This window comes from Paroedura picta, chromosome 5, assembly GCF_049243985.1.
Source record: "Paroedura picta isolate Pp20150507F chromosome 5, Ppicta_v3.0, whole genome shotgun sequence".
NCBI lineage: Eukaryota > Metazoa > Chordata > Lepidosauria > Squamata > Gekkonidae > Paroedura > Paroedura picta.
Window position 1 is genome coordinate 90,904,980 of NC_135373.1, and position 11,894 is coordinate 90,916,873.

The following is an 11,894-nucleotide window of genomic DNA, read 5'->3' on the forward strand; positions in this document are numbered from 1 at the left end:
GTCCTGCCACAGTATCTTTTGTTTCACTGATGTTACTGTAACCACTTCCTGTGGCTGCTTATAACTACTTGCTTTGTTTCCCTACATCACTATTGTAGAGCCAGTTTGGTGTAGTGGTTAGGAGTGCGGATTTCTAATCTGGCATGCCAGGTTCGATTCTGTGCTCCCCCACCTGCAACCAGCTGGGTGGCCTTGGGCTCGCCACAGCACTGATAAAACTGTTCTGACGGGGCAGTGATATCAGCACTCTCTCAGCCTCACCCACCCCACAGGGTGTCTGTTGTGGGGAGAGGAATGGGAAGGCGACTGTAAGCCGCTTTGAGCCTCCTTTGGATAGGGAAAAGCGGCATATAAGAACCAACTCTTCTTCTTCTTCTTCTACATCACCAAACTCTGCCCCTTGCCCCAGGCACCAAAATAGCCAGGTACACGCCTGAAATAATCATTTAATTAAAAGGTGGTTCTGATGCTGACCTCAACCATATGCCAGGTTTCAATATTAGTGCAATCATCTCTCTTTGTGAAAGTATGGAGGTGAAATCTGAGTTGCTATTATGGAATAGGGATTTCTTGAGCAGTTCTTCTAGAAAGATTGAAGCCCAGGAAGAGGAGATTTGATTGGAATATTTTGCCTTAAAACTCCTAGGCATTAGCACACAACCAAGGTTTGGAAACATTCAATATTCCCAGTGTTACTTCTCTAAAAGGACCATTATAATTCTAATGTCAAGCCAGGGTTCTTGAACCCACTGGCCTCATCATTTGACTAAACTAGTAAATTTGCATTCTTTGGCCATCATTTTTGACTAGTCAGCAATGCTGGACAATTATTTTGAATCTTCTGCCCACTGCATCCTGCTACTTTTTCTTTTTCACATTCTCTTTCATCAGTTACTGCAATGTACATTATTTTCTTTCCCTTTCTTTTTCTTCCCTTCCCATATGCACACATGACAATATAATGTTGCATCATGGATTACAGAGGGTTAAATTCCAAGACATCATTCTACTTCAAAATATCTGGCAATTTATCATGAAGTCCTACCTATATGGAAGCATGTATTACCTACTAGTAGTCTCAAGGCAGCCCTCCTATGCATGCATAAGGGACTGCCTATATTAATAAACCCCTTTGCACTCAGTGAGATTTATCTCTGCATAGACATGCCCTGACCTGGATGGCCCAGGCTAGCCTGACCTTATTAGATCTCAGCATCTAAGCAGGGTTTGTCCTGGTTAATATTTGGGTGAGAAGCCACCAAGGAAGTCCAGGATCACCACGCAGAGACAAGCAATGGCAAACTGAAGCTAATTTAATTAAAATCTTATGGTATGTTGAACATTGTTTTGTAATAGAATTGTAAGTTACATAATCGTATCAGCCATGAAATAGTCTGTGGCTGTTGTTGAATTGGAAGTGTTATGTGGACTGAGTTCCACTATCTCTTTGTGGACCTGAGCATTTTCCTGAAGCAAATAGCCCCCCTCTCCCCGCCCGCCCCCCAAATCTTGATCTTCAGTGCAGGGGACAACTGGGAGCACTGACAACATTCTCTTTGGGGTCAAAATGACCAAAGTTGACTTATATAGCTACAGACTTTCCATATGGAAACTAGGCAAATAGTGATGATGTCCCCTTTGTTCCCTCATAGTACCTGCCAGTATGAATTCTTAGGTGTTTCTTTAGTGGGTTATTGTTTCAGCACAGTAAATTACAAATGTGTTAGTGCAATAACTATAAAGAATCATACTGTGTGTTTGTGGATGTGGCAGAATGGGCCTGCTCTGGACTGCAAGCGCTCTGGACTGCAAGCGAGCCGGTTTCCGAGAGCGGCGGTCATACAAATCAAATCAAATAAATAATATTCCATCCTGCCCAATCCAAGGTTTTTCATAACACCTGGAGTCTTTTCTCTGTCTCTCAACGTGCTGCTACCACCTGACCTATGTACAGAATGTCACATTCTAATTGCTTGCCTCTGTGTCTCCTGCTGCCCAGCACCTGGTCGCCTGCTTTGTACACCCCTGGAAGAGTAGCTGTTTGCCTACTGCCAGCCTTTCTCCTGCTTCCTCCTTTTTCAAATGTGTGTCTGAGATGGCGGAAATCAATGTGGCATAGAGAACCACTACCAGCATCCAAAGTTAAAACATTTTATGAAGAAAATGTTCATAAGCATGCTTTTAGGGCAGCACCAGATTGAGCAAGGGAGCCAAAATAATTCAGTAAAATGAAATTTCTCTGTTCCTCTCTATATACATGCCCTATTAGATGTTCTGGGGAAGGCACTGGCAAACCACCCCGTATTGAGTCTGCCATGAAAACGCTAGAGGGCGTCACCCCAAGAGTCAGACATGACTCGGTGCTTGCACAGGGGATACCTTTACCTTTACCTTTATTAGATGTTACAATACAGTACAAGTTCTGGAGTTTAAGAAGTTACACATTTCTAGTGAGGTTCAATTATCCTGAAATTTCCTTTTATTCTCCAGGTAAACACATGGCCAATGGCTGACTGCTCTAAACTTCAGTTAAGAGATCTCTCTGCTCTGATGGCTTCCACACCAAAGAGAAGACTTCACACCAAAATTCTTTTCTCTCCGTTTTATCACCTCTTTTCCCTTTTCCCTAGTCAGTTTACTGACTAGACCTGGCATTTCTTGGAGATCTCAGGGAATCTTCCTCCTGAGGACTCTCTAGTATTTCATTCCTCCACATCTCTGTTCCCTGCTTGGAGAAGGGGGGGGGAGGTTGACCATTCCATTGTCTTTAGCTGGACCTATTGGCATTTCTTAAGAGGTAGCTGAGGTAAGTTGGAAAGCCATTGACTTATCTTCCTCCTCCCCATCCATTCTCTGGCCAGAGGACAAAGAACCTCCCCAGAAAAAAAACTGCATTTCTTCACAGCTGCAACAGCCTGGCCAAGTGCTAATATCAGGTTGCAGCAACCTCCTCAGTTCTTCCAAACAAAGCTGAGATGACAAGATGCAAAATCATATCCAGTCCAAGATTTAGGATTTACAGATGTCAGGCAAGTGTGGTCCGACAAATCAAGGTTTTCAAGCAGGGCAGTATCAACGTTTCAACATATAGCTTAGATTGCATCCACATCCCTTCAAGAGTTTTTATAGTTAAATACCAACCGTTCAGACTCAATCCTGCAACGACTAATCATGATTTCCAACAGATAGCTGATGTTTAGCCATGAGAAGACCACTTCTTTTAGCCTGCATCTATTTTCTAAGCTTGTGTCTTTGTCACTCTAATGGTGCCGGTGATCCAAGACTAGAAATGGGCAGCTGGCTTTCACTTGCTGGATCAGAAAGGATGTGTGGAGGTGACTTTGTACAAGCTCTTGCACCTGCTCCTCTTATTTGTTGACTTCTGCTGCCTCTGATTTGGCTATGCTGGCTCCTCTTCTTCCTTTGAGGAGTCCTCAAGGTCACTGAGTCCTGGCTGGCCAACAAGAATGATCATTCATAATGAAATTGTATGTTGAGTGAGTCTTCTGTCTCCCAGGTAGATGTGTGTGTGTAGGGGGTGGGTTGTATGGGACTTGTGCTGGCCTTTAGCAAACTTGCATAACAGTATCCTTATGAGACACTTCACATTAGGTGAGTCTTAGGGTTGCCAGGTCCTCCCTATCCACCAGTGGGGGAAAGAGGGATAGAATTGCCAGATCCAAGATGGGAAATTCCTGTACATTTGGGGATGGAGCCTGAAGGAGACAGAGACCTCTGTGGGGTACAATGTCATGGAGTCCACCCTCCAAACCATCTATTTTCTCCAGAGGAACTGGTTTCTGTATCTGAAAGTGAGCTATAATTCCAAGGAGTCCCAAGGGCCCACCTGGAGGCTGGCATCCCTAGCACACTTGCTCTTTTCCCATGCTTGGTACCATCATCAGGGTTGCCAGCCTCCAAGTTATACTTGATCTCCAGGCAACAGAGATCAATTCACCTGGAGAAAACTGCCACTTCGGAATCAGGACTCTGACATTTAAGTCCCTGCACTCCCTCCAACCTCACCCTCTTTAGGCTCCACCCACAAAATGGTATTTCTCACCCCGGTGCTGGCAACCATAGCTTCCAAGTCTCTGGTGCTGATCTGTGCCTTCTTCCCTCATCTTCTCTTTCCTAAGTGACATAAAACGAAGCACTGCACTTACCCAGGTATTTTTCATAAGTTGGATAGGGGCTTGGCTGATCCCGCCCCCCTACATGCACACAAACACACACATAGAGAAAGAGAGAGAGATCACCCACTTACCCATGTTAGTTTACACTAGAATTGGTTGTTCTGCATAAAAATTCAACTTATTTTCCACTCTCTGCTTCTTCCTCCCTCCCTAATAAGAAATATTTGTATGCCTTCCTGCTAAACTTAAAAGAAAAGGGAGTGGAGAAGAAAAGGTGCCACTTTTGTTAGTAGAATGAAGAAAGAGACATAGGAGGACAGTGCAAAGCAGAAGATAAATCTTGCTTAATATAATATTCCAGATATCAATGTGTACTTTTATATAATACTAAAATAGACTGGAAGCTTAAGTCATGAGTTTTAGACTATTTCCATTAAGAAAAGCTGTTTATATTGTGCTCTGCTGGCTAAATTTGCTCCCTTCCAAGTCCTTTTCCCCCTTAACCTCACCTTATAATTGTGACATATAATGTGAAAGAATCCAGATGTCATGTCTCTAGCCAATAAATCTAAGCATAACTGAAAAGTAGCCATGTTGGATCAGATTAGTGATCCAGCATCCTGTTTCACATAGTGACCAACCAGATGTCCCTGGAATGTTGACAATGAGGGCTTAAAGCCCAAAGTCATGGAATAATCCTGATTAAATATTATCTTTTGGGGGGAAATGTAGTATCCCTACAAGGCTATTCCAGCCCTTTCCCAGCAAACACAAGGCAAGAAATTGGGGTTTGCTGGCAGAACATGAATGGGAACTGTGAGATATCAGTACATATATGTGGGCTGGGGAGAAACCCAAGGAAAGATTTAAGGAACTGCTGTACCATTCCCCCTTTCTTTTACCTCCCTCCAGCCATTGTAGTATGCCTACAATGTTTGCTTAAATAGTGAACCCAGTCTCCCACTAACATTTTAGTACCATTTAGTATAAGTACATTCATAGTTTCCTAAGAGCCGTTAGCTATAACCTGGAAGATATCCCCTCTGCTAATGGTGTTTAACAATCTTTAAAGGTAGTATTAAATAATAATGGATGCACCACCAAGTAGATCTGTAACTGTTAAATGGCTATAAACTTTTGTAAAGGCCAGATAAAAAATGATTTAAAATAAACAGAACATTCTTCCTATTTTGTTTGTTTGTTGAGTCTATTGACAGATGTCTACTGTGGAAAAAACAGGTTCCAGCATTTGTTAGGAAGATCTGCCCGATTGTATAAAAGTGGACCTGAACAATATTGATAAAAGAGGCAGTGATAGCCCAATTTCTTCCTTAGCTAAGATCCTTTTCCATGTTGGTAGTAATGAATCCAAAGATGTTGATATAGTTTGTACAATGCAGAGTCCTATTACATGGCAATGTTTAAAAAGCTAAAACTGCGAGAGAAAATGATTCTGAATCCATCCAAAAGTTTGGTGAACACAGTCACTTATCAGCCTTACATTCAACACAAATTAAAAGTATTTTGTCAGTCCGGATTGAATAGAGAGGAGATAAAAAGAGCAGGTCACTGCCTCATGATAGATGCAGAGCTGGATTCTGTGGATCACTAAATATGCTCCAGACTGAAAGGATGCATTAGTACAGGAGGCAATGCAGTGTGTTCATTATTAAATCCTAGATGACAAAAGAATATATTCGAACTGGTTGGAAACCAGAAGCAATCCAATCCTAGCACAGGTATCTAAATATCTGAGAATATGAACTACAAATACTTGAAAGCAACAAGTGGTAGTTGTACAAATGTGTGGCATGATATAGGGCATGCTAATGTATTCATTTGATTTGCTATTTATGTATTCTGTTTTTAAGCTGCCTTTACACCCAATTTAGGGATCCCAAAGCAGTGAACAATATTTTGTAGAGTTTCAAATACATACATGAAGAAATGTTTTAAAAATGAAAACGGAGGTAGAAACATGAACAGGGAGAACGATCAGTGAGAATCAGTGTGAGAACATCAGACAAAACAGAAAAGTCCTCATCCACTGGTGAAAATGATGGTAGAAGGAGACAAATGAATTTCTCGGGTATTCTACAATTCTGGTGTAATGATCAAGAAAGCCTTTTACCGGGTTGCCACCCATTTAGCCTCAGATGGTGGGGACACCCAGCACAGGGTGTAGGACAGGCAGTCCTTCATACTCACCCCATGTTTTAAGGGGCTTTAAAGGTCAGTTCCTAGACTTGGGCCTGGAAGGAGAGTAAAAGTCAGTGTAGGTAGAACAAGAGCAGAGTTATATGGCTCCTACAATTCACTCCATCAAGAATTAGGGGCACAGAATTGGGCATCAGTTTTAGCATCTGTACTGGTTGTAGCTTCAAGATCAGCTCCACATGTAAAGCACTGCAGCATTCTTAGATAGATGTTACTAGAGTATGCACCACTTTCTTGCCCAAGAAAGGCCACAGCTGGCTAACCAAGTGATCCTGGTGAATGCTACTTCTGGCCATCCCTGCTACCTACTTTTCCACTGCTTATAGTTGTACCAACATATGCCATACCAGGAAAACTTGAGAGCCAGTACAGTATAGTGGTTGGATTAAGATCCAACAGATCAAGGTACAAGTCACTACTCGGTCATAGAAGCTTGCTGGTTGTCCTTGGGCAATAACTCTTTGCATTTACCTACCTCACAGGTTTGTAGTGAAAATAACATAAAGGAGGGGGAGAATGTTATTGTAAGCTACTTTGGGTTTCCATGAAGGACAAAGCAGGATATAAATTAATAGAATGGAAAGATCACAGAGTTTTACACACTGTTCTTATACACAATATCATCTTTTTTTTTGTATCACTGTTAGTTGTTGTTAAATGTTTCTCATGTTTTTAAACTGTTTTTTTATATTTTAACATAAAAGTGGTATAATAATTTAGGGAGGGAACCATCTATTAGCCCATGGTACCTACGGTATTGCTAAAATACATGAACTAGCTCTGTCTAACAGTTACAACATGAGTGACTTATTATTATTGGCGAGTCTCAAGTGACTAGTGCATTTAAAATGTAGGTCAAGATGGGATTAGCACATTTATCTCTCTCTTTCTGCCCCTTATTTCAGTTCGCGGAGTGAGAGATCTCCAGGGATCTAAGTCACTGACTAAAGCAGTGGCAATGTGAGTAGTGCCAGAAATGTGATTTAGTAGGCTGAAAGTCATGTTTTGTTTGAAGTGTAAAACTGGCATTTCTACAAGAAGAAATTTATGCCTGCATAGAAATAAGCATTCTATCATCCTACTTCTTTGGCTTTGACATATTATCACCCTTCTTATTAGAGCTATTCTGAACAGTAATGACATGTACAAGGTTACTATGTTCTGGGATTGTGAACTTTTCCAAATCACAAGTTTCTTTTTGAAAAGAATGGCAATGAAGGACTCATGATGGACGGGATTGACAAGGATTGATTCAAGGAAAGTTCAGCTGCAATAAGAATTTTTAACATTTAGAAGACTTTATTATCTTCCTTTTATTTAGAGAGCAATAGCTTGTTTTGCAAGCACTTCACATGTACTGAATCAAGTTTGCAGATGACACCAATTTGGGAGGACTGGCAAATACTCCGGAAGATAGAGACAGAGTTCAACGAGATCTGAACACAATGGGAAAATGGGCAAATGAGAACAAGATGCAATTCAATAAAGATAAGTGTAAAGTTCTGCATCTGGGTCAGAAAAATGAAAAGCATGCCTACTGGATGGGGAATACACTTCTAGGTAGCACTGTGTGTGAACGAGACCTTGGGGTACTTGTGGATTGTAAACTAAACATGAGCAGGCAGTGTGATGCAGCGGTAAAAAAGGCAAATGCCATTTTGGGCTGTATCAACAGAGGCATCACATCAAAATCACAAGATGTCATAGTCCCATTGTATACGGCACTGGTCAGACCACACCTGGAGTACTGTGTGCAGTTCTGGAGGCCTCACTTCAAGAAGGACATCGATAAAATTGAAAGGGTACAGAGGAGAGCGACAAGGATGATCTGGGGCCAAGGGACCAAGCCCTATGAAGATAGGTTGAGGGACTTGGGAATGTTCAGCCTGGAGAAAAGGAGGTTGAGAGGGGACATGATAGCCCTCTTTAAGTATTTGAAAGGTTGTCACTTGGAGGAGGGCAGGATGCTGTTTCTGCTGGCTGCAGAGGAGAGGACACGCAGTAATGGGTTTAAACTTCAAGTACAATGATATAGGCTAGATATCAGGAAAAAGTTTTTCACAGTCAGAGTAGTTCAGCAGTGGAATAGGCTGCCTGAGGAGGTGGTGAGCTCCCCCTCACTGGAAGTCTTCAAGCAAAGGTTGGATACACACTTTTCTTGGATGCTTTAGGATGCTTAGGGCTAATCCTGCATTGAGCAGGGGGTTGGACTAGATGGCCTGTATGGCCCCTTCCAACTCTATGATTCTATGATTCTATGAATAAGATTGTTTGGTTAAATCGCGGAAGAAACAGATCACATACGGTGTGTGATTGAATCACCTGTTCTTCAGCACTCCTTCTGATCCTACCGGTTCCCATTTCCTTGAAGCTCAATCGCTCCCATGGCTCCATTCCTTGGACAACCCCATTTTCAAATATTTTATACCTCCCCCTGTTCAAAATATTGACTTTAAATTCGGTTTTCATAAAGAATAACGATTTGAAAGTAAGAAACCAGAGAATTAAGAATAAGAACTTCTGCTTGCAACATTTCCTGATATGGGGGAGGGCAGTGCCTAGAGAGGAGAGAGCTAGGGCAGAAGAGGGAGATCTGTGGGGATTAGGGTTGCCAGCTCTGAGTTGCGAACTACTTGGAGACTTTGGAGGTGAAGCTGGGAGTGGGAAGCATTTGGAGTGGGGAATGGGCCTTAGTGGAGTATATCATGGAGCCACCCTCCAAAGCAGCCATTTTCTCCAGGAGACCTGATCTCTTTCACCTGCAGATTAGCTATAATTCCAGCGGATTGGCATCTCTAGTGGGGATGTAATTGTTGGCAGAGTTTAAATATGTAAAGGAGCAAAACCCCAGCTGCTTCAAAGAAAAAAAGAGTTCATTTAAGAAGAGTTACAACAATGTAAAGAAGAGAGGAAAGAGATAGTCCTAACTAACTCACTGTTGTTCTCCTGGAGGCAATCAAGGAGTGTGCTCAAAGGAACAGGAAGCTTCTCACTGAGCCAATCAGGAGGAGATTGTTTGAAAACAGCAGGAAGTTCCTAATCTAAATATGCTCTTGCATATTCCAACAGTAATGTCATACAGTCCATCTTCTGAAGCTCCTTTCCTTCAGGGGACCTGATCTCAATAGTCTGGAGATCAGTTGTAGCTTCAGGAGAACTCCCAGTGGAATTGCTAACTATGGCTTTGGAAATTTCTGGAGATTTGGAGGCAGTGCTGGAAAAGGTAGAAGACAGGAAGGAGAATGAGCTAGGGTTGTCAGGCTCCAAGTGGGGCCTGGAGCCCCACCATAATTACAATTGATCTTCAGACTGCAGAGCTCAGTTCCTGGGAGAAAATCACAACTTTGAAAGGTTTGGGTCTACGGCATTATATCCTATTTATATAATTCAGTTATCCTTTACAACAGATGAAAAAATTAATGTGAAAACAAGAAAACTACTGACTTGACTTCTTCAAATCTCATATTTAAAAAGTATAAAGCTGGGCTTAGAAATTATAAGAAAAAAGTCAGCTAGCTAAACTCCAAGATTCTATTAACAGAAAATTACTCATGCATATATATATTTGCTCTGTTTGGCCCTGCACTGCTAATTATAGCCAAGTAGCACTTTGCCTATCAACACAAATGAGTACTTAAACCTCTTTCTCAAAATGTGTCATGACATTTTGAATATATCCGCTTATTTGGAATGTTGTATTGTACAGCATTTTCATGTCTCAGAAACTCTCTTTGTAACACTAATGAATTAATTACCCGGAATCCTGTGCGTAGTTCTGGAAGCCTCACTTCAAAAAGGATGTCAACAAAATTGAGATGGTGCAGAGAAGAGAGACAAGGATGACCAAGCCCTGTGAGGAAAGGCCAAGGGATTTGGGAATGTTCAGCCTGGAGATGAGGAGCTTAAGAGGGGACATGATGATTGTTCTCTCTCAGTATTTGAAAGGCTGGCACTTGGAGGAGGGCAGGGAGCAGTTCCTGTTGGCAGAAGAGGAGAGGATCCACAGTAATGGCTTTAAATTACATGTAGAACAATACCAACTAAATATCAGGGAAAATTTTCATTCAGAGTAGTTCAGTAGTAATATTGGCTGCCTAGGAAGGTAGTGAGCTCCCACTCACAGGGGGTCTTCAAGCAGCAGCTGGACAGTTACTTTTCATGGATACTTTAGACTGATCCTGCATTAGCAGGAGGTTGGACTAGATGGCCTGTATGCCAATAAAGTTTTTACAATATGACAGCCTGGATGGCTCCTTCCAACTCTATGATTCTATGAATAATAAATTGCTAACATTGGCCATCTAGCTCTACATGCTAGTTTAGAACATTAAACTGATCCAAGTAAGGAGGGCTAGCAGTAGCATCTTAAAATACTGATCTATTAGGAAGCTTCTAATTTGTTCCATCTTGCAGTCATCCACACATTAAAATTTCCCTGGGTATTCAAGGCCTGCATGGCAGGAAGAAAGGATCCTCAGGCTCAGGCTCTTCCACCCCTTCCAGCTTTTCATTTTGTGTGACTCAGCAATACATTATTTCATGGTAAGGTTGCTAGCTCCAGGTTGGGAAATAACTGAATAGAGATATGCAATGCAGGTGTTATGCACCCTGTGGGAGACCAACGAGAATGCTCTCCATAGCTTTTCTACCAGGCTGTTCCAAAAACCAGGAGCCCCAATGAATAAATAAGACTTTACCAATGAGATCTGTACTTGAACACCTAATCTCAAAACTGGGTTCATATAACGAGATGTGATCCATCAAGTATATGAATCCCAACAAATCAAGAACATGGCCATGAGTCATGATTCACGTCACAAACTTTGAAGACAAACCAACACACATCCCCCCCACACATACAATAAGTTTTGTTGAGCAGAAATCTTGCGGCATGTCACCTTCTGTGGCTTTGTTCCCTTTGTGCACAACAATAGCCTTTCCCACTCTTTAGTCTTTCCCTGATGACATGTGTATGGAATTTCACTTACAAATGAATATGCTATTTCCACTTGCTACTTAATAAGAAACTTCCTTCATTATTAATATGTTCTTTTTGTAAATGCATTATTAACCATGTTTACTTATTATAAAATAGCATAAAACCCCAAAGCCTGGGAAAATATTTGACCTTTAGCAATATTTAATGGGCTGTTAAACAGACATAGAACTGCCTCTATATTTTCACCTTGTAGCAGTGGGAGGTGCGGGTAGGGAAGTCTGAGGGTCATATTTTTCACTCTAATAAATCTTCTATACCCCTTGATAGTACAAGGGGCAAACATGTCCATATTTATTTATTTATTTATTTTATTTATTTTATTTATATACCGCCCTCACCGGAGGCTCAGGGCAGTTTACATGGAACATATAAACAATACATGAAACTATAACATATGAATAACCATACATTAATATTAATAACTGATATTTGTAACAATATAAACAGTGTAAACAATGCAACAGTGCAAACAGGTCCAGAGCACTCTGGTGGAGTTAGAATCATAGAATCATAGAGTTGGAAGGGATCTCCTGGGTCATCTA